At 51.0% G+C, this 24,008-nt stretch overlaps 1 protein-coding gene across 5 annotated transcripts in view; it reads right to left on the bottom strand.

Moving 5' to 3' along the window:
* Nucleotides 1-10,332: 10,332 nt before the first annotated feature.
* Nucleotides 10,333-24,008, bottom strand: part of CHST15 (carbohydrate sulfotransferase 15) — a 99,637-nt gene continuing 85,961 nt past the window's right edge. For all 5 annotated transcript variants that reach the window (XM_060286444.1, XM_070043907.1, XM_030831998.2 and 2 more), the window contains exon 9: nt 10,333-11,742. The gene's annotated coding sequence lies outside the window, so the exon portion shown is untranslated. The remainder of the gene's footprint in view (nt 11,743-24,008) is intronic.

Raw genomic sequence — 24,008 nt, 5'->3', positions numbered from 1 at the left:
TGATTCCTCCAGCTCTGTTTTTCTTTCTCAAGATTGCTTTGGCTATTCGAGGTCTTTTGTGTTTCCATACAAATTGTGAAATTTTTTGTTCTAGTTCTGTGAAAACTAGAACAGTGGTAGTTTGATAGGGATTGCACTGAATCTGTAGATTGCTTTGGGTAATATAGTCATTTTCACAATGTTGATTCTTCCAATCCAAGAATGGTATATCCCTCCATCTATTTGTATCATCTTTAATTTCTTTCATCAGTGTCTTATAGTTTTCTGCATATAGGTCTTTTGTCTCCTTAGGTAGGTTTATTCCTAGATATTTTATTCTCTTTGTTGCAATGGTAAATGGGAGTGTTTTCTTAATTTCACTTTCAGATATTTCATCATTAGTGTACAGGCATGCAAGAGATTTCTGTGCATTAATTTTGTATCCTGCTATTTTACCAAATTCATTGATTAGCTCTAGTAGTTTTCTGGTAGCATCTTTAGGATTCTCTATGTATAGTATCATGTCATCTGCAAACAGTGACAGCTTTACTTCTTCTTTTCCGATTTGGATTCCTTTTATTTCTTTTTCTTCTCTGATTGCTGTTGCTAAAACTTCCCAAACTATGTTGAATAATAGTGGTGAGAGTGGACAACCTTGTCTTCTTCCTGATCTTAGAGGAAATGGTTTCAGTTTTTCACCATTGAGGACAATGTTGGCTGTGGGTTTGTCATATATGACCTTTATTGTGTTGAGGAAAGTTCCCTCTATGCCTACTTTCTGGAGGGTTTTTATCATTAATGGGTGTTGAATTTTGTCGAAAGCTTTCTCTGCATCTATTGAGATGATCATATGGTTTTTCTCCTTCAGTGTGTTAATATGGTTTATCACGTTGATTTATTTGCGTATATTGAAGAATCCTTGCATTCCTGGGATAAACCCCACTTGATCATAGTGTATGATCCTTTTAATGTGCTGTTGGATTCTGTTTACTAGTATTTTGTTGACGATTTTTGCATCTATGTTCATCAGTGACATTGGTCTGTAGTTTTCTGTCTTTGTGACATCTTTGTCTGGTTTTGGTATCAGAGTGATGGTGGCCTCACAGGATGAGTTTGGGAGTGTTCCTCGCTCTGCTATATTTTGGAAGAGTTTGAGAAAGATAGGTTTAGCTCTTCTCTAAATATTTGATAGAATTCACCTGTGAAGCCATCCAGTGCTTTTAATTTTAAGTTAAATCAGGGACTGAGATTGGGTTGAAAGCTTAAAACAAAAACCTAAATAAAACAGAGCAAGAACAATTACCAAACTTCCCTCCACCCAACACCACAGTCCCATTAAAGAACGCAAGTCAAAACACAGCAAGAGAGGAACCGCATACTCTCAGTGTGGAGGGTATTACTTTAAGCTGAATCAACTTAGCTTTGTGAAAAACTCATTATATTTTCTTTATTTTTTACATTTTGCCTTAGACCAGGGAACACTTGCTTCTTTCTTCATTTTTTCCACATAGTCCGATGTTTGGAAATCAATTTTTTAAAGCATGTAATGGGAAAAAAAATTAAAAAGCCATTATGTTAACAGAGTCATGCCAATGCCCAGATTCCTAAGGCAGCGGTGGGAGCACATAGAAAGAATGGAGAAGGACTAGATTTGAAAGCTCTGCTCTTGGACTTGGCTTGTTTCAATTCTGTTTGAATATTCAGCCTCTGTGGGCTCAAAACAACCCCTGATACAGGCAGGTACCTCCCTTGCACCTTCTTTAAATCCAAGCTCATCTCTCCCAGGTAGAGACTAGACGGAAAGCTCTTCTTGTCCTCTGCCTGCAATGTCCTCCCTTCGCACCTTCCCAAAGGTGCTTTGGAGTCCAGCCCGGGTCCTCCCCCCAGGGAGCCCTGGGACCTCCCTCTCCACTTAGCCAGCCCCTCTTCCTTCTCAACTACCTCCATCCCGTCTCACATCCCTCACAAGGGTGTCCACTGGTCGAGAGCTAGTGACGACGTCACTCACCTTCCTCTAGGAGAAGGAGGGGAGGGGCGTACTCAGGCTTAGGCTGCCTTCTCCTCCCCAGGTGGACATGGGCAGGGCTTAGACTGGGGACCAGACTGAGATGCCCTGGCTGTCCCGCCTACCCTACTTGGAGGTGGTTCTCTCACTTTAATCCACATTCCTCTCTGGTGTGTTTCTGCAAAGTCTCTGGTCACACTCCAGCACTGCCATTACTGCTGATGCCATGTCTATAAACATGATGGTCCTGGGGCTATATTAAGATTTTATGAGTCTCTTTGTAAAAACAGAGTAAGAGATTCAGTGTGAAATTCTTCTCCTTTTTAAAGTTTCCCCTTCCCCTCAGCTCCCATCAGGCACACCAACCCTGGCCCCAGTTGGCTTCTGCTCTGTGATTTGCAAATTAAAGTAAATGCTGCTTTTTCTGGAAAGAGATGGGGTGGGCTTCCCTCCCTTCTCATCCAGTGTTACTACAAGATTGGGTTCCCGGTCCCATTTTTCTTGGCACACAGGCATCAGAGAGGCTTTCTAAATGGTGTGCTTTTCCCTCCCCAAAGCAAGCACGGCTCAACAGCCAAGCTGCACTGTGAGAATGTGCTAGGATGGCCAGCTGGCCTTGCTTGCCTGCGACACCCCAGGTTTCAGCACTGAAAGTCTCGTCCGGTAAACTCTGGGTCCCAGGGAAACCTGGGAAGCTTTGTTGTCCTAGAATAAAGGCTTGTTGCTGAATCATCAAATGTTAGAGCCTCTGAGCTCCAAGGATTTCCAAATGATAGAGAGCTACAGAATCCTTCTTCCAAATGAAAACTTACAGGAAGAACACTAAGCAAACAGGCTGGAGCGCCTCCAGTGGACAGAGGGCAGGAGCCTGAAGACCATCTCACCTCCACTCTGTGGTCCTGGAAGAATAAGGCGTCAGCTGGGACACTAGGACTCCTCTGACATCATCCAACCCCTACCGGGCCCCCAAGAAGCCCAGCGGCCCCAACTCACCCCAAACTGGATGAGAAACTGCAGCCCCCAGCGGGAAACGCTTCCCCGTGGTTGGAGACCGTGGGGCTCAGACAAAGGACTCCTCTTCCTTAAAAAGAGGCACCGAGATGCACCAGCCCACACCCTTTGCCAATGCCCTCTCCGACCTCCCACGCATCTGCTTTCTAAATTTGGAACAATCCATGTGCTCCAAACCCAGTCTCTGAGACACCACCACCTAAAACCCTCACACATACATACCCCCGGGGCCGTGGCTACTTAAGGGAGGCCGGCCACCCCGCTACTCAGGGACTCTGACTGGCCATGGCTTGGTTTGAACAGATGGAAGAACAGGCGGTGCAGGGGGTGTGGTCTGCGTGTCTACGCTGGGCTGTCCGCACTCTGCGTCTCCAAGGTTAACATCCACCTTCTTCCAAAGGCCGTGGGTATTTACAAGCTTCTGCTCCCACCTGATACCCAAATCTTCTCCCCACACGAAGCCTCAGCACGGTGCTGGGTCTGTTCTCTCTGCACTTCAGAAGCGGCTCCTAGCTTTACTCTGAACCTGGAAACCTCCACCCTCAGTCCACTCCCTGGCCAGCCCTGCAGAGCCTCTATAACAAAACATTGCCTGATTCTCGGATTTCGGGAGGACTAGCCAGCCTGCCCATCTCCCAGCCTTCACTGTGCTGGCACTCAGCCACAGACCCTCCTGCCCTGGAGGGGCCCTGGGCCGGGGAGCACCCCTCGGGCTGAACCTGCAGCTACTTCAGGGCAAGAGCAGGCTTTCTTGGAAACATGCATCCAGGGTTGACAACCTCCTCAAGGGCTCTGAGCAGGGGCGCCCCCTCTCCATCTCCCCTGGGAGTCCTGCTGTCCCCACAGGGCTGGCCGAGGCTGCTGTCTCCCTGAGAAAGGTGTTTAGTGGTAAAAGATAAACGAAGCACATTAGAATTTTCAAGAGTTTATTTGAGCATACATTGATTAAAATCAAAGGGGGTTAGGAGCGCTCCACGGACAGGAGCAAGGGAGGTTTTCATAGAGAAGATGTGGAAACAAAGCAAGGAAGTAATGAGACTGGCTACAGCCTGCCTCACTGGCGAAAAGCTAGTCGGCTGTTTGGGGTCGGTTGTTCTACGTCTCATCTTCTCCTATTCGAGTGCATTGTCCCCGGCTTAGGTTTCGGCCAGCTTACCTGGGCTACCGGTCTAACGGCCTCCTTGTTTAATTACTTTTACATCAGTGACATGAACCTTTAATTCCTCACGCTAACCCTCAAATGGTCAGGACCTGTGAGTGGATGTCATGATAAAAGAACTGTGAAGAAATCTCAGAGATTTCTTTTTATCATGACAACACCGTGAAACAAGGTGCAGTATGAGCCCCTCTTCCGTTTGTAGGTGGAGAAACGGGGGTCCTGATCTGCCCGAGCACCCCGCCCCGCCCACCTCCCCGCGCATGCGTGAGTGCCACGTGCCTGACCTGCGCTCACGGGCACCGGCCACCAGCGCCGGTTCCACTTTGTAGTCTGAGGTGAGCCTCTGCGACCGGCAGAGCCCTCGCGTCACCCCTCCCCCAGCCCATGTCACCCATGACCCCAGGGTGTCCCTACGATGAATGACTCAAGCAGGGAAGGTAGGAATCTGTTTCTCCCCCCTTGTCCCACAGCCACTCCAAACAGTGGCTTCTCTCCACCCCAGGCTTCCTTTTCAAGAGGGTCGGAGCTCCTGCCGCGGCTCCCGGATTAACCAGAGGCTTCCTGCGGGCCTGCGTCCGTCTGGTGCTTTGCCACTTGCACGGAAATCGGTACCAGAGACGGGGGCCGAGTCAGCAACGGAATCGAAGGAAGCCCCTGGGACCGCAGATGGGTCTCTGGAGGCCCCGGTGAAGCCCCCAGCCCCACAAGGGGCTGGGAATCCGGCCAAGTCCCTCCCCCCACCCCAGGCCTGTTTCCTCCCTGTTAGATGGAAAGCCAGACCAAATCACGTCCACCTCTCTGTGTCTAGCCTTCTCGTTGTAATTAATATTTCAACTGATCACATGAGTCAGAGGAACCTAAACAGAATGAAGATGATGAAGCCAGAAAGGTTTGGTATTGGAACTCACCCAGTGCACACACCATGGGATCATTCCCCCATAAAAAACCGATCGAGACGTGGTCCGACTCAGCAGAGGCCAGCCCGTATTGTTTAAGCAGAGAGGGAACGGGAGCTGCTTCCAGTGAACTTTGTTGGAAAGAATGGCCTGCCCAGGATGGGGTGGGGTGGGTCGGGTCTCAGGGGTAAACACCGGCTGGGGGACTAAAGGGGCCTCGTGCAGGGTCCAGTTTGGGTCCATTGACCCAAACGGAGGACGCTGCTGCCCGGGCATCATGGCATCCTCTGCCTCCTCCAGGCCCCGCCCACCTCTGGACACGGCTGAGCCCCGGAGGAGCAGCCCCTGCCAGTGCCCAGGCCATCAGGGCCGGCAGTGGGGAGGCTTCCCGTCTCCCGGTAGCTCTCAGTAGCTTTGCATATCTCTGGGGACTTCTGGAAAGATCCAGACCTATATACAATTTCAGGGTCTCCTTACTTTGCCAGCATCTGAGACTGAAATTCAACCTCTAAGCATTTAAAAGAAACAAGAGGAAAACTCAATCCCCTTTCCTTCCATAGCACGCTGGGAGAGAGCTTTGCGGTTTCAAATCTCCTCAAAGAAAATACAGCAACTGCGGTGGATGGAGAAGCCCAGAGAGCCAGGAGGGGGGCAAGTGTTGCCGCCTCTGCCTGCGGGCTGGCAAAGCCCAGGCACAAGCGGGTTTCTGGTTGTGGAGTGGGTCAACCCTGGCTCAAAGTGTCAAGTGGAAAAACAGAACGTTCCACAGTTTGAGAAGACTTTGTATCTATTGTGAATGAAAAATGTCGCCTGCAATATCAGTAAACAAGGGCTGTTGCAGCCATGAAGCCACTGCCGCTGCCCCCAGCGGTGAGCCCTCAGGGGACTCAGGATGGGAAGGAACAGAATACTGGCCCTAGACAGCTAAGGTGCGCATCAAGGAAATGATTTCAGTGAGCCCAGACGCTTGCATCTTCCCATACACAGAAAAGTGTTAAATTCATTAACTTGAGTTATCTGGTTTTCTTTTAATTAACAATAATCTTTTGGTGTTTCGACTACCCGGTATTTGTTGCAAAATCCCCTATATATCCTGGCTCTTCCCTTACCTCTTGGGAGCAGTCGCTCTGAGCGGTGTAAGAGGCTGCGTCCTGGGCTTAAGTCCTCAGTTTGGGCTGCCAAATAAAACATAGTTCTCAACTTTTAGGTTGTGCTTTTTTTTCAGTCGACACTATCCATCCATCTCTCACAGATTACATAACAGGTACTCTTCTAAGCATTTCTCAAATGTTAACTGATTTAGTTCCATTTTACAGATGAGAAAATCAAGGTGTGGGGAGCTGAGGTCCCTTTGCTACTGGTGGAGCCAGGAGTTGAGCCCAGGCAGGTCTAGAGTGAGGGCTCTGCCCTCTGTGCCAGGCTGTCTAGGCAGCTGGGGCCTGGAGCCGAGGTGGGCAGGGCTGGCTCAGGGCTGCCACGTGGGCTCAGCGCCTGGAGCTGGCTAAGAGACACAGACACAGCGGCGACCAAGTGATTTGGCCTAGAAGGACAGCAGGAGGGAGGGAAGGAGGGAACAAGCCCTCTCACAAGACTCCAGTCCAGTACCCCAGGCCCCAAGAGCCAGGCCAGCCAGGACCAGGTGGTGGTATTGGACAGGCACTGTAGGAAGGGAGGGGGACCTGGCTGAGAACTGCCAGAGAAGATTTTCTCTTTGACGGGGAGCAAGTCTTTGGAGAGAGATTCCAGCATCCTTGGACTCTGCCTGGGAAGCAGCTGCCTCTCATTCCCAGCAACTCCAGCACATTCCCAGGTTCAGCCTGCCCTCTGCTGGGCCTGTTGGGGAACGAGAAGACAGAGCATCCTCGGGTGGCTTCTCAGAGGCCCATGCTCCTAAACTGAGTGATAATTCAGAGAACTGCAGTACAGTACTGCTTACACATTTATCACCATTCTAACTACTTATTTGGACTGAGAACTTTTAGTTTATTCCGCTTGTCAGTGAAACCGTTGCTTGAATTGTATAAAATGTGTGAGTGGCACATTTCTGTCACAGCTGGGGTCAGGGAGGGGAGTGTTGAGGGGCAGGGGTTAGAGCATTGGGCTCCAGGTCACCTCCCCACCCCCAGCATGTCAGGGCCATTCAGATTTACATGGAAACAAGGGTATTGCTCTGCTTTCAAAGTTAGAGCCACTTGACCCCCTGCTGGCAGGTCCTTAATAAGGGACCTTGTGATGGAAGACGTGGTCCAGGATCCAGGGCCATTGACAACCAAGACCTAAGAGCCCAAAACACTTGACTTGGGGCTTAGCTGAACCCTGGGGAGTTAGGAACAAGGGTGACAGTGTGTTAAGGCAACAGCATGTTGCTAGTTGTGGGAGATTTTCCGCCCTGGTCATGTCACTGTTTAAGTGTGGCTCCATCTTTTCCAAGCTCTATAAACCCACTCTGATCCCACAGGATGGTTACAGAGGATCAGAAGTCCAGCTGACTTGCCTCTTTTCATGCCCCAAACTTAATCACCAATGAAATCTCAGCTTCCAGACAGACTGGCTTCCAATCAGCTGCTAATATTTGAGTAACTGTGGAAGAAAGTCTAACTTGGCATTCCCTCAGCCAGGACCCTGGGTATTCGTTTTCTAAACCTAGACTTAATTTGACAGTCAAGTCCCTGTTTACCTAAAAGCAGCGAACAGAATCCCATCACCTCCAGGAGGGACCCTGTGTCTCAGCTCTAGAGATGCTTTCTATTTCCATGGTCCCTGTCTCCTCCTGGCTCACGTCACACCTTTGCTTAAACTCACCCATCATCTATTCCAGTGACCAGAAAAAAAATTCCAGTTCCTTTTGTGACCAACCAGGCCTCATGTTCATCCAACGTTCAGCAATATCTTCTGAGCCCCAGCCATGCGCCGGGTGCTGGCCTGGGAGCTTGCAATAGGAAATGTCAGGGAGCGACAGTCCAAACTCCCCCCTCCGTGGAGCTATTTAGTGGGAGATGGGAAAACAGTAAGCCAACTTCATGAGTAAATGATGAGCATAGAGAAGACGAGAAGTGCTGGGACATAAAGAAGCAGAGGGAAGCAGCACTATTTACAATAGCCAGGACATGGAAGCAACCTAAATGTCCATCAACAGGTGAATGGATAAAGAAGATGTGGTACCTATATACAATGGAATATTACTCAGCCATAAAAGGGATGAAATTGTGCCATTTGCAGAGAAGTGGCTGGACCTAGAGACTGTCATACATAGTAAAGTAAGTCAGAAAGAGAAAAACAAATATTGTATAACATCGCTCATGTGTGGAATCTAGAAAAATGGTACAGGTGAACTTATTCGCAAAGCAGAAATAGAGACACAGATGTAGAGAACAAACTTATGGATACCAAGGGGGGAAGGGGGGATGGGATGAACTGGGAGATTGGGATTGACATATATACACTACTATATATAAAATAGATAACTAATGAGAACCTACTGTATAGTACAGGGAACTCTGCTCTGTGGTGACCTAAATGGGAAGGAAATCCAAAAAAGAGGGGATATATGTATACGTATAGCTGATTCACTTTGCTGTACAGCAGAAACCAACACAATATTGTAAAGCAACTATACTCCAATAAAAAGTATAAAAAATTAAAAATTCAAAAAAAATTTTAAATAATACAATTTAAAAATTCAAAAAAAAAAAAGCAGAGGGAGAGGGATCCAGAATGCCAGGGGATGGCCATCAGGTGGCCTTGCTGCCAGGTGACGGGGCACATTAGCAGTGCAGAGACCCCGAGATGTGGACAGCCCTTGGGACTGAGGACCAGCCAGAGGGCCCGGGGGCCTGGGTGAGGGCGTGAGGGGACATGGCAGGAGCCAAGGTTGCAGAGGATGACAGCAGGCCACGCAGGGCCCCGGGGACCACAGGAAGGACTCAGCAATCATCCAGGCGAGGGGGTGTCTCGTCAGGGTCCCAGCAAAGTGACAGCCCCCAGCTCACCTCTGCCAGGCTCCCTCTGGCTGCTGGTTGTAAAGGCACCGGGGTGGGTGCTGAGGGCAGGGAGACCACTGCCCAGCTACTGGGGAGCAGTGTGGACGTGATGAGAGGGGGTCAGAGTCTGGGCTTAGTTGAGGGATGTGCCCACGGGATCCCCGGCCAGAGGGGTGTGGCATGGGAGAGAGCCGAGGACGGTTCCCTGCTGGGGGCCTGGGCCACGGGAAGGACAGAGGGGCTGGCCCCTGAGGCAGGGAAGGTGGTAGGCTGGCAGGTTTTCGGAGCGGGTGATGGGGAAGGTCAGGAGGCTGAGGTGCCCACTGGACCCCTGCGGAGGAGGCAGCTGCTCTGGAGAGAAGTCCGCGCCCCACCTGACACGTGGCCTGAAGGTTAAGTGTCAGCCCAGGCGGCGTCCACTCCTCTCCCTCCCCTCACCCTGAGCCTGGCCACCAACATGTCCTTTATCACTGCAAACGTCCAAGCTCACTTCCCGCCCTGGCCTCCCGTCCAGGCAGCCCCCCATCTACCCGTGCTCTCCCGAGGCGCCCCGTCTCCCAGCTGCCGTAGCACCCGGTAGCCCTTGACGTGACCTTGAATGCTTACACGGTGGTGCCCAGCACCCGCCCCCAGGACAGCATCGGCTCCCAGAAGACAGACACTGGTCTTGCTACGTTCCCGCCCCCCGTGGACACTCAGTGGCTGAACACGGCCCACCGCCCCCCCCAGGCCTCTCTTTGCCCTCTTCCCCTACAGCCACCTGCTGCTCGTCTGCCAGAGCATCCGGAGGTGACCTGGGCTCCCACGGTGAGGCCCAGGGACCCAGGTGGTCACCGCTGCTTTGGGGGATCCTAATGAAAAGGGGCCTCCTTCCCGCACCCTGCAGGACCCTGCCCGGGGGCCTTGGCGTAGAAGACCTCGCCATACACACTCACACGCACATTCACACTCACACACACACACACTCACAGGATTTAACTCTTTTTTTCCTCCTCCCCCTCCCTTTCTCAGCCCTGGCCCGAGCGTTTGCTGGGGGGAAGGGACTGGAGAGGCCTAAAAACCCAGCTCTACCCGTGTGCGTTTTTTAAATGTAATGCTGTATGTTAAGTATCAATTATGAACTTGATGTGTGATGGGGAGTGACGCTGACACTACTTTAAACAGTGGAACCACTGAACAGGGACACAGCAGAGGATATAAGCTTGGCCTTTGGGAAGTGTGTCCTGTCCAGATCCCTGAGCCAATCCCACAAATCTCTCAAATTGTCAGCATGACATTGAAAATGATGACAAACACAATAGGAACAGTGCAAACGTATATAAATATATTTGGGGAGTGAGGGGTGGTAAGGACGTTCTGAATTTCAGCATCCCATTGTCACTGCAAACCCCTGACGAGGGAATACCACAGTGCTCAGGGCTCCGGGCTCAGGGCAGGAAGCTTGGCCGCCAGCTCGCTCCTCGCAGACCGCTTCCCAGGCCCCTGAGGTCTATTCTCTGCAGAGAGGGGGCCAGCTCGGCGCACGGGGTGCTGCTTCATCTTTTCTCCTGGCAAGGACGGTCAAACCGTTTGGGTGCTATTTTTAAATATTTAAATAAATGTCCTCTAATTCCCAGCCTAGGAAGCAGGCTCGGGGCAGAAGGGGAGGGGGTCTTCTGTGCCACCGTCCCCCCAGGCCTCCCCGCCTTGCCTCACACTGGAGACACAGTGGTGAGGACAGGGGCCTGAAGATGCTGGGCACCGAGGGATGTGCATGTACCACCATCAGCTGCAACCAGGGAGGTGCCTGCCTTGTCTGAGAACCCCGCCCTTTGCCCTGCTGGTCTGTGTTTATGGAAAGCTTTCCATCACGTCCTTGTCCCTCCGCATACACTCAGGCCACACAGACTTGCTTCCAGGTGTCGGACGGGAAGTGGCAGCAATGAGAAGAGGGACTCTCTCCCCATGCTCTTCAGGGACCAGGCTTGTCCCCCAAACGCTGCAGGTGCCCCCAGCCATGGGGGCTGCTGGGAGGCCTTGCCCCTCGAGTGCCAGCCCACAGCCAGCCAGGTGAGCAGGACCCAGCAGAGGGACAGAACAGGAGTCCATGGCTCTCCACTGTCCTGCAATTCCAGCCACCAGGCCAACCGGGTGACCGGACCAAGGGGGTTTCCAGAATGCAGGACTTTCAGTGCTGAATTCAAGAAAGTCCTGGGAAACCGGGACACGTAGGTCACCCTAGGGCCGACCTAGCCTCCAGCCACCCCAAATGTAACTCTCCAGAGATTTTGTTTCTCTTGGTCTCTCTTTGTGTGACTCTTTCTGGATCCCAGCGAACTCTACTGGGGCAAGAATATGCTTTTGATGCTTATAAGCCCAGAGCCGCTTATAAATTCCTAATTTGGGGCCAGCGGTTGCTCCAATTTAGCTCCTGGCACCAGGCCCGTTCAGCTCCTTGAAGTTCAAGGTTACTGCAGACAGAAGGACGAAGGAGGCCCTGTGCCTTCTGCCTGGGTTTTTGGCAAGCTCTCAGCGCTTCTCCTGAGTGCACCAGGCCTGGTCATCTTCCACGAGGACAGTCGCTGCCTTTGTTTCCAGCCCCTTGCCTGATGCTCTCGGTGAAGTTGACATGCTCGGTTCAGGAGCACACGTTCCCCGTTCAAGTTCAAGTTCAAGTTCAGCTGTTGAACATCCCTCTCTCTGCTCCTCCTAGGAGGTCTGGAAGGGAAGTTCCTGTTGATGAAAGAACATGTTGTTACGTAAATTTCTGAATTTTTTGTTTATTCCCAGCCAAAGGCTCTTGAAGTTAAAAGCCAGGATTTTGCCACCTGCACACTTTCCTTTGTGACCTGCCCCCGGGGCAATGTGGGCCTCCTGACCAGCAGCCCAGTTCAAGGGTTTGGGGGTTAGAAGGAGCCCATCTGTTCATGTATCACAGGTCATCCTGCTGGCATGACACAGGAGGGCTCTGATCTATCTGCCCCCCTGGCTAACTGAATGATTTCTGTGTCTTCTCCTCCCTGAAACAGATGAAATGCAGTGATGTACCCATTCCTCACCTTTCCTGTACCTGACCCTTTGCCATGACACTTTCAAGGGCCCCCACTGTGGGCCTGGCATCCTGCCCCAGAGATTTCAGTCTCTGCCCCGTGACTTGCTTTTACCAATGGGATTTTAGCAAACATGACAAAAGCAGAAGCTTGAAGAAACACTTGCATCTCTCCCTCACCCCCTTTTGCTTCTCAGCCTTTTCCACAAGAACATGCCCAGGACAGCCTGCCGGAGGGTGGGCCATGTGGGGTAAAGCCAAGGTCACCAGTTGTCCCAGCTGTGTCCACCCTGGGTCTACCAATCTGCAGCCAACTGGCAGACATGTGGGTGAGCCCAGCCACAACCAGAAGAACCGTCTGGCAGAGCCCAGCCTAAGTCACTGACCCCCAGACTCGTAACCTGTTAAATCAATGCGAACAGTGTGACACTGAGGTTTGGTAAGGTTTTTGTTATGCAGCATCATCGTGGCAAGTGATGACAGATTCACTCCAACTCCAGCTGCCAGAGGAAGCTTTCAGTTTCTCTGAAGTCTCAGGACCCAGCATGGTGCCGGGTATGGTTTGAGGCTGAAGGTGGAGATGGAAAGAGCCTGGGGTCGGGCAGACCAGAGTGTGGACCTCAGGTATGACTGTAGCAAGTTAGTTAACCCCTCTCTAGACTGGGGGCACTACTGATACTACTGATCCTAAAATTCTAATAGCTACAATGTATTGTGCAGTTATGCCTCTGGAATAACGGTAAGAGCTTTACCATTGCATTTTCACCACAACCCTGTCACCATATGTCTGTTTTTCAGAGGAAGAAACTGGGGCTCTATGTGGTGAATTGGTTGGGCCAGGGGCACACAGCACATGCTATACTAAGTTTTGTTTTATGTGTGTTTTGCTTTGAGCAGCATATAGAATTGTCTATATAATATGACTCAACTAATCAAAAGTGTAGAAAAATAAGATTGGAAAAAAATATGATGATAGCAGTTGCCACAGAGTGCAAGGGCTTTTTAAAAAAATTTAATTTACTCATTCATTTATTAAACAAATGTGTTTTTTTATTTTTTTTAATTAATTAATTTATTTATGGCTGTGTTGCGTCTTTGTTTCTGTGCGAGGGCTTTCTCTAGTTGTGGCAAGTGGGGTCCACTCTTCATCGCCATGCGCGGGCCTCTCACTATCGCTGCCTCTCTTGTTCTCTGTGGAGCACAGGCTCCAGACGCGCAGGCTCAGTAATTGTGGCTCACGGGCCCAGTTGCTCCGCGGCATGCGGGATCTTCCCAGACCAGGGCTCGAACCCGTGTCCCCTGCATTCGCAGGCAGATTCTCAACCACTGCGCCACCAGGGAAGCCCAAACAAATGTTTGTTTAAACACCTGTTTCTTCTAGGCATTCTTTCAGGCATTGGGTATGTGGCAATGAACAAATATATATATATGTGTGTGTGTATGCATACATGTGTTTATAATATATGTATAGTGTTATATGTATAGTGCTGGGTGTAAATGCCCTCTAGAAACTCCCATGGGCCAATACTTAAAGTGCTTTGTTGGATAAATGGCATAACTCCCTGACTCGATGAATGCAAAACGCTGAGCTTTGTGTTCTACGCCAGGGTCCAGAGTCTCCAACATGAGCAAGCTTCATTGGCTTAGTACAAGGTCTTGACATATTTTTCTTCATTTTTGTAGTAACTTACAATGTTTAATAAATGTGTATTATCTTTTTAATAAGACATATCATTTTTAAACATTTCTCTTCACACGTACTTAACTGTGTATTCTATACCACGTGACCAATGACAGTACGTCCTTCATATTTTCTAATTGTAATCAGTATAAGGTCCTTTGGCTCAACCAACTGGAAGACTAGTTATTATGGATGACTTCCTCCTAAAAATATATAGAAATGCTGGTAAAATATGTATCAGTTAGGATAGGAAAGGTTGGAGTAACATATAGACCCCAAAATATAAAATGGTTGAAACATAATACAAAGGGACTCCTGTTTCTTGGAGATCTTGCAGAGGACCAATACTGAGGACAACAAGAAGGCTGATGGCACACCAAGAAACATTTGTTTGAAGGCATTGGAGAAGCAATCAAGCCTAAAAGGCCAAGGTCCTGCACTGGCACCTTGAACAAGCTTCATTTGCTGAGTATTAGGTCTTGACATTTTTTTTCTTTATTTTTGTATTAAACTTAAAATTTTTAATAAATGTGTACTTTTCTACTCAGGGCACTTGGGAATCCTGGACAGAGCAAGAGGCAAGGGGTCCAGGTTAGAGCTACCAGGGGAATCAAGGAAACTAACAAAGACGCTGGTAGGCTTATGGACCTGGAAAGACAAAAATGAGATTCTTGGGGGTGGCAGTGGGGCAAAGAACTAAGCCCAGCTCTCAGTCAATTTCCCCCTCAAAATATCTGAAGATTTCTGAAGCTGAACAAGATGAAAACTAGAAAGGTAAACACAGAGCCTGAAAAGTAAGTGAAGTTTTTTAATTTTCTCACTGTGCTGAGGACACAAGGACTAGAGTTCAGGACCTATCATGGGGCAAGAGCCCTGATGAACACACCTTAAAACCATGCTGTAGGAGCAGACATGAGCAGAGGTGTTCCAATCCTGCCACCCAGCCCTGAGTAGCAGTACTTGAATAGCATCCACTCAGTTCCTGATTGGATTAAGATGACTAAGCCCCACCCCTACACACACAGTTTATCCACCCATCAGAGAAAAGGATGAATGATGCCCAGAATTCAATGAAAAATTACTAGGCATGCCAAGGAACAGGACCAAATGGCCAAATACCAGGGGGAAAGGGAAGAGGAGCAGACAACATAAAACAGGTACAACAAATAGAAAGCAAATAGTAAAAGTGTAGCTATAAATCCAAATATATTAATCGTTACATTAAATGTAAATGGACTAAATACTCCAAATAAGACTAAAACTTCACATCAGATTTTTAAAACTTGTTTATATTTTGGTTACAAGAGATCTACCTCAAAAACAAGCCAAAAATGGTGAAAGCAAAGGTTGGGGAAAAAAACTATGCCAGATAAGCACTAAACCAAAAGGAGAAAGAGACAAATCTATAATAATGTTAGAAGACATTAGCACATGCCTCTCAATAAAAATAGGAAAGCAATAAGGATATAAGTGTGAACAGCACAATTAGCTTGAACTATATTACATCCAACAATGACAGAATACGCACTCTTTAAATGCACAAATATTTAAGAAAATGAACCATATGCTGGGTCACAAAGCCAACCTCACAAATTTTAAAGGATTTACATCATTCAGAGATGTCTTCTGACCACTGCAAAATTAATCTAGGAATTAATAACAAAAGTTGACTAGAAAATTCCCATCTCTGCCCTGCTAGCCATCTCTGCACCCCCAAAACATGTCAATTTCTTTCTAATTCATAGGCAAGTTTGAAAGAAGGAAAGAGGGCACTTCCTGAGCCAGAAATAAAGTAGGAACCACAAGCCAGAAGGATCATCCATGAGCCAGCACCACAGAAGCCCAGGGAGGGGTCAAATATAAGTATGTGTCCTAAGGGCTAGGGGCTGGGTTTTAACACTCAGGGGAGAGAGGAAACACATCCCTGACATAGAAGAGGCAGAGGTGAACTGGGTACTCTGAATAAAGTCGGGCCCCTGGAAGACTCGCCCTTCCTTATAAGAAGGACTCAGAAAATACAAGCGCAATCTCAGGAGCAAAGCTTGACTCTGCTCAGAAAAGATGAGGGTGCATAAAAGTTCCCATTAAAATTGGAAGCTCCAAAATATTGGCTCTCAACTGAAAGTAGATATGAGGACCAACGCTATTTTAGTTAATTAAATGTTAGACCACCACACTGTAGGAAACAAATAAGTATCAGTTAATAACCATACTCTCACTGGGCTTTTCAGTGACTTTACACATTATGGACAAATGGAAAATGGGATAAATTGTGCCAGATTTTTTCCAGAATAAAACATGTTTTGGAGAATAAAACAAACAAAATGGAAGCTCCAAACCCACCCCACCCAACCAGATGGACAGTTTTAATTTATACTTCCCATAAAGCAAGGACATCCCAAACCAAAAAGTTACTGCAAAATTTGTTTTTAGAGAAATGATCCCTTAGATCCAGACCAAAGCAAAGATAAAATCCTTTCCTGGAAATACCTCCCATCCCAGGGCATGTGGGCCTCCCCTAGAAAACAAATGGTAATACACCCCAAGAAAAACTCAAAATAATTTTTTAAAATCACAAAATACACAAGGAAACAATTCACAAGGGAAAGTCAGCAGATTATAAAATAAACAGAATGATTAATCCCCCAAGCACTTATAATAACAGTTCAAATGAAATAATAAATCATGTTTAAAATGTTTAAAATGATTAAAGACATAAAGAAGGAATTAAAAACCATATTTAAGGGACTTCCCTGGTGGTCTAGTGGTTAAGACTTTGCCTTCCAATGCAGGGGGTGCGGGCTCGATCCCTGATTGGGGAGCTAAGATTCCACATGCCTCATGGCCAAAAAACCAAAAAAGCATAAAACAGAAGCAATATTGTAACAAATTCAATAAAGACTTTAAAAATGGTCCACATCAAAAAAAATCTTTAAAAAAAATCTAAAAAACAAGGTTCTATGAAAAAATAACAGATGGACTTGAAAATGAACCAAATTGACATTCTACAATTGAAAATCACCCCCCAAAAAAGTCACTTAAAAACTAAAAAATTAATAGTTTAGAGAGCAGAATTGGTGACGTAGAGAAATAGAAAGATTTGGTGAACTGAGACGTAACTGGAAGGAAATTTCACAGAATGCAGTGCGGGTATAGAGGTTAAACATCCGAAAGAGACTGACAGGTGGGAGAATGAGTGAGAAGGGCCAGGGTAGAATCCAGTGGGGGCTCTGAGGGAGCTGGGGGACACGGAACATGCCCCGCCCGACATCGATTCTCCATCCAGCTCATAGCAGCCTGCCCATCCCGTGGCTGGAGGCGGGCACGTGACAAGTCCTGGCCACTGAAACATGAGCAGCCTAGACAGAGTCACCTCACAGCTGAGGCAGGGGCTGAGAAAGTCACATGTTCCAGAATGGGCAGCCCCCAGCTGGGGAGGAAGAAGCCCCCCCTGGAGCTTCTGGGATGGAGGAGCCCGAGGAAGAGAGCTGTGAAGAAGCAGAGTGAGGGCTCCAACTGCGGCAGGTGCTAATAAAGTGGGCTGGTTCTCTTTGCTTGTTACCCAGTCCTGAACATCCTGGCCCAGCGAGCACAGCGATGTATCCGGGTTACGCTAAGCATGGCTTGTCATCGAGACCCTGGACCTTCCCAGAGCTGCACCGTGGCAGCAGCTCCAGACCTGCCTGTTGGAACCACAGCCCCAGCCCAGCACAGCCTCACCCCGTCCGGCACGCACCTCACTGCTGGAGGAAGAGCAAGCCGGGAGGAAGGAGGAGAAGGGACGGAGAGAGGAGAGAGCAGAAACAGCTGGAAGGCAAATGGGACAGGGGAGAGGTCAGGTCTGCCTGGTAGATTAGGTCAAGAAGAGGAGGACCGGGCTTCCCTGGTGGTACAGTGGTTGAGAGTCCGCCTGCCAATGCAGGGGACACGGGTTCGAGCCCTGGTCTGGGAGGATCCCACACGCCGCGGAGCAACTGGGCCCGTGAGCCACAACTACTGAGCCTGCGCGTCCGGAGCCTGTGCTCTGCAACAAGAGAGGCCGCGATAGTGAGAGGCCCGCGCACCGCAATGAAGAATGGCCCCTGCTCGCCGCAACTAGAGAAAGCTCCCGCACAGAAACGAAGACCCGACACAGCCAAAAATAAATAAATTTAATTAATTAAAAAAAAATAAAAAAGAAGAGGAGGACCCACTGCCACGTGGAGGTCCCAGACCTCAGCTCGTCTACACTAAGGTAGGACGGGGGTCAGCACAGGACACCCTGGGAGAGGGGGTCCCCTAGGACCCCTGAGCTCCTCCCCCACATCTGGGAAGGACAAGGGTAACAGAGGAGCCTGCCTGCGTAGGGCTGAGAGGCCACAGAGCACTGCTTATGGAGGTGGGGCCTGGAGCCGGGAGCCAGGAGGGCCATCTTGAAGGCAGGAGAGAGGAGAGCCCAGGAAGGAGGTGATGCTGGGAGGAGTGGAGAAGGCAGAACAGGGACAGGTGAGGGTGGAGCTCTGCAGGTCTGCAGGCAGAAGCTTCAAGCCCAGCCCCTTCCCGTCACCAATACTCCCGCGTCTGAGGTCCCCCTGGGGCGGGTGAGGGCTCCCCCAGGGCCCTCTTGAGCCATGCACAGTCCTAGGAGGGTGCCCGAGACCCAGGTTCAGGTCAGCTCAGGACAGGGTATTAGGAAGGGTGGCATAGAGGACGAGGGTTGAGAAGGGGATGCCTACGCGTGGGAAGGATCGAAATGGGGAGAGGCTGGGGAGGTGCCTGACCACTACCAGTCCTAAAGGGGCAGAAGGGTCCCAGCTTAGCCCACTAGGAGCTGTGCTCTGGCCGCGCCAGACAGAGCGGCGGGAGCACCTGACGGAGAGCCAGGCTGGCCCTCCCCCAGCCGTCCTTTCCCTGCCGGCGCTGTGGGTGTGATCCTACACGGCCTGCAGGCCACTCGGCGGAGGTCGGGGCGGGGGGAGAGCCTGGAGACCAAGAAGCACATGTGAACATCTCTGGGGGCTCCTACGACCATCCTTCTCGCCACATAATGGCACCTCCAGAACAAGGCTCCTGGTTGGCTGATCTGAGACCACAGTCCTTCCACCCTTGGACGCCCTCTTATTAGGGTTACTGCTAGTCCCCAGGAGCTCCCTGGCCCAGGTAAGCGTTGAGCAAGAAGACAGCGCAGGGTCAAGCGGGCCATCCAGATTGGTGATGTACATCTGCCAGGGTAGCCCTTGGAAAGGCTGGCTGAGACAGGCCCCCTGGGTGCAGTGCCTAGAGAGGACACACGGGGGCAGCACAGGGCTGTGTTTCGGTGCCTTCTGCTCCCAGGGCAGCCATCCTGGAATCCCAGAAGAGTGCGGGGGGGGGGGGGGGGGGTGCTTGCCACTCGCGGCCCAACCCCTTCTCCAGACACTTCCTCTGCAAAACACCTTGGGCTCGTAAGCAGCTTTGGGAAAGTGTCAAGTCTTCAAAAGGCGACAAAGAGAAGGGCAGATCTGAAAGAGCCCCTTGAAATCCTCCAGGCCCCCACCCTGCTCAGTAGCTGGGGAAACAGGCTCAGAGAAGTTAAGTCACTGGCTCAGTGTCATCCAGATCCCTAGCTCCCAGGTCAGTTCTCTCTCTAGGCACTCACTGCCTCCCTCTTGGGGACATCACTCCACGGCTGGGGTATCTGAGGGTGGGGGAAGGAACAGCCTGTGTGCCCCCAGGATTTGCTGTCTGGGTGCGAGATGAAAACACACAAACGACTGCAGAGTCACGTAGAAAGCAATCAACACCACACAAGATGGGAAAGAGACTAAGAAGGGGAAGAGGCCTCAAGCAGGTCAGGAGGTGGGAGGCAGGAGGCAAGGTGGAATCCAGGAGGCCAGCATGGAGGAGGAGGTAACACTTGCCCTTGGCCCTGGGGTGGGATAAGAAGCTGGCTCAGTTGAACAGTGGGGAGGGTGGGCCCTCCTGGTGGTGCATTGGCTTGAGCAAAGGCACGGAGGCAGAAAACGTGGAGCAGAGGAGAAGCATGTGCTCTCTTAGGGGAAGAAGGAGATTAGAGGCCAGAGAAGTTCGCCTGCATCCTGAGGTCTTGTGCAGGCTGCCTGGGTTGCTGCCTTTAGAACTGGAGGCTGGCCTGGCCGTGGAATTTTCCTGAATTCCACTATGTTGAAAGTGTAGAAAACGGCAGTTCTGCAGATTATCTCACGTGGAGGCGGGAGTAAACAAAAGATCTCCATGGTGACCGTGGTCCCTCATTTGGGATGTCCAGCTGCCCCTCGGAGATGTGGAGGGCAGCTGCCACTTCCCATTCCTCAACCACGGCTCCAACCCACAGCAGCAGCAGCAGCGGCTGGCCACGGGGGGCCACAGGGGGCCCCTGAACAACCTCAGAACTGGCAGGATGGGACCAGCCCAGGATTCCCGGGCTCTGAGAAAGCCTCAGACGGTGAGACGGAAGGGCCCCTGGAGCAGCTGGTCCCACCTGTTCAACCTCCCAAAAAGTCAGGGGCTCCTCCTGAGGGTCAGCACACATGCAGCTCAGCTTCCTCCCATCCAGGTGGACACAGGACACAGAAGGGATGCAGTAAGAGGGCGGCAGAGGCCAGGATCGAGTCCCTGCCCAAGGGCCCCTGCAAGGCTGGGCACCGACGGGGTGCCGGGAGGTGGGGTGGGGTGCTGTCTGGGTCAGTTCTGCTGCTTCCACAAGAAAATGACCTTGAAGAGGCCACCTGGCCCTGACCTCGTCCCCAGTGCGTGTGTTGGCCTCCCAGCCCAGACTGTCCCCAAGGTACCAGCAGCCCCCTGATTTCACCTGAGGCTCTGCCTCCTTAGAAACTCAGAGACTTCAGGGACTCAGAGGTGAGACGTGCAGGTGAAGACGCGGGCCCTGGAGATCAATAGCCCTGAGATCAAGGACTAACTCTGCTCCTTAGGGGCTGGGCCCTGGGGCTCGTTGTTTGGCCCCTCTGAGCCTCAGTTCCCCCACCTGTGCAATGACAGAACCAGAAGAAAGATAGGACCTCTCTCCTAGGGTGGTGGTGAGGATCTAAGGCAACACGTGGAGCTGCACTGAGGCCGGGGCCTGGCGCTCAGCCTGTGCTCAGTAAACAGCTGGCACCCGTGTCACTGCTGTCACCACTTACACCGTAGATACCTCTTATCCGGCCTCCCCGCTGACAGATGCCTGCCTCCTCGCCCCCTAGGCACCCTTGCTGATGTTCAGGGCATGCTCAGTGCTCTCGGCCATTCTGCAAAATGCCCTCCAGTCAATTCTGAGTTTATTACAAGTCAGTTATGTTTGTTCCCAAGTCTTTCTTATGCCAGTTGTGCTTGATATCAGAAATATGTGATTTAATAAATATAGAAACCAGCAGTTCTCAAACTGTTAAGAATGAAGACTCCTTTACACTCTCAAAAATTACTGAAGATTCCCAAAGAGCTTTTGTTTAGGTGGTTCACATCTATCAGTATTTACTACATTAGAAATTAAAGCTGAAAGAATTTCAAAGCCCAAGCACGGTCCACCAGGCATCAGAGTGGGCCTCAGCCGCTGGAAATGATCACTTGTACATCATGAGGAAATGAGGGGATAAAGGGCGAATGACGTCTTGGTATGGGCATGCAGAGTCTTAATTTTGACTGGTGGATCTCCCCAAAGGGCCTCGAGGGTCACCCTCATCCTTGGACCACACTTTGAGAACCACTGATGGAAACAAATGAAATACAGGTACAAAACATGAGCCAATCTCTAGCAACCAGGTCAGAAGCTTCGGAAAGTCCCAGCACACGAGGGGAATAACCACACATACGACGCAAGACTGTTTTCAGAGGCTTCGCAAGGGCCTTCCTGTTCTCAGCCCCCTTTAGAGAACCGAAACCGGAAACCAGCGCTGATGCATCGTGATGCAGTTTCAGCCATAAAGACGACCCCAAACTCCAATCTGCAGACTTATGTTTGGGCAAAAGGCTTTGGCCCTTTTATCAAAAGACAGACAAATTAGTGTACTTTAAATATTTTAAGTAAAAATAAAAGGTTTAAGAAATGTATGCGTGGTTAAGTAGGATTTACAGATGCTCTGAGAAGTCTGACCCAACCCAGCCCGTCCTCCCCAGCGTGGACACCAGCTGCACGCCTCAGCCTGGCCTCTGACCATGTGGCCTTTGGCCTTCCTGCCTCCCACTTCACGCAGACTGGGCTCCACGGATACGTGGTGAAAGAACCAGTGAAAGGATCACTGAATGAGCAGATGACCAGCCCCCACCCACCCTAATGCCTGGCCCAGCGCCTTGTGCAAAGGAGACGTTCAGAAAACCCTGCTAAAAAAATTAAATTTTGACTCTTTGCAGACTTTCTAGCTGAGTGTGTTCCCGGGTGCCTCTGAGGCCCACAGGAGGGGCTGAGCCCAGGGTCAGACCATCCACTTCTGATGTGACTCTGAAGCCCCCGCTACAGCCAGCCCGAGGTCCTGTGAGGTCAGCCTGGTCCTGTGAGTGGAAGGCTTAGCCGGCCAGGGCAGGGAGGACGCCTCTGGCAGCAGGACTCTCAGCTGCGAGACCTTTTCGGCAAAACAAAGCCATGTTTATTTCCCTTTGTTTTCCCTAGAAGCCCCAGTCACCACCTAGACCCCTGGATGGGCAGGTCTGCAGAAACCTCTGCCCCAGAAGACCCAGGAACTGCTGCCCCATCCTTAAGGGCATCTGAGATGAGAGCTGACAGGTGAAATGCAGACAGGCTGCTGGGGGTGGGAGCCTGATGGGGGAGTGGGGGGGATGTACGCTGTAGCACCATGGTTAAAATCATTGACTATGAAGTTAAAAAGTGAAAAATCTGAGCTGACATTCTGCTCTTTCTGGAGATCGGAGCTGTGTGACCTCAGGCAGGTGTGTAGCCTCTCTGATCGTCACTTCATACTTTCATGTACCATTGCCTCGTTAACTCCCAACACCCACTCATGAGGCCCATAGACCTGCAGATGTGGAAGGGACCCGCCGTGTCCCCAAGGTTATGGGGCGGACACAACCCAGGCCTTGAACCCAGCTCATCTGGCTCAAGGCCCAAGGCTCACCCCTTCCCCACACTGTCCTGGGGGAGCCGAGTTTGATGGGTGGAAGTCAGACTGTCCCTTTTAGGAGAAGACTGGTGAAGAAAGATGGCTCATGACTCCAGGAGAAGATGCTGGAAGCCTCCCCATCTCGATTCCCTAGACCCAGCCTTTCTCTGCTCTGTGAGAAGGGACTTGTTCAGGGAGCTGAAGTGCTGGGTCCCCACTACCACCTCAACGTGAGGCCTTGGGAAAGTCGTGAGACTCAGAGAGGCCCAGGCTGCGGACTCACCTACTTCGAGATCTGACCGGGGCCTGATCTCAGAGGGGCTGCTCAGAGCACACAGAGCCGGGGGTGCCCCAGAAAGCCCCAGGAGCCCCAGCGGCCTCCGTGCTCCCTGTGCCACTGTACCCACGGGGTCCTCCACCGTGGGAAGGGAAGACCCCTTCCTACTCTCCTCTGTGCCCCAGACTCGGAGCTGGGCACCCACAGAGCAGGGCGGTCACACGGGATGGACCACCCTCCTCCTTGCTTCGCCCCAAGTGTGCGGGTAATGAGCACAGGTGCAGTTTGGGCGGGTCCTGGGCCCCCGGCAGGAAGACTCGGACACTCCCAGGTGGCGGCCGAGGAGAAACTGTTCTTCCTCGGGGGCCTGCTGCAGTCACTGAGATGCCACCACTTCCGCCTCTGTGGCGTCCTCGTCACCTGCAGGCTTTCAGGACAGCAACCTGCAGGCCTAAGACACCCAGGACTGCCCAGCCTCCGCCCTGCCACTCGGAACCTGAGCAGGGGCAGTTCTGCAAAGGATGGGAACCCCGAGGGGGAGGGACGGGAGGGCTAGGGACAAGGGCCAGGCTGACGGCACGGGGCTTCGGGAGCAGGGACAGGGTCGAGGTCGCGGAGTCAAGGCCAGCTCGGGGGCCATCAGGCACGAGCACTGAAAGTGAGGTTGGAGGTTGCCTTCCAAAGGCATCCCTGGAGCAGGGGGCCACGAGGCCACTGGCCCCCGAGACTCTCTCAGGGGCCCGCAAACATTCTAACCATATTTGTCGTTTTCACAAGCTGCTCCCTTGGGAGCATAACTCACTCAGAAACAGCTGAACTGGAGAAACTCGAAACTGCCCATGTGGCTTCTGTGGGTCTCCTGAGGGAGAAAGAACCCTATCCGGGCCTGGGGCCACCACTTGGCTCACTCGGGAGAAGCATACAAAACGACAACTTGCCATTCACCCCATCCCCCTCACTCCAGTC

The sequence above is a fragment of the Globicephala melas genome, chromosome 16, assembly GCF_963455315.2.
Source record: "Globicephala melas chromosome 16, mGloMel1.2, whole genome shotgun sequence".
NCBI classification, from domain to species: domain Eukaryota; kingdom Metazoa; phylum Chordata; class Mammalia; order Artiodactyla; family Delphinidae; genus Globicephala; species Globicephala melas.
Note: the sequence above shows the minus strand (reverse complement) of the source record. Positions and strands in the feature narration are given on the sequence as shown.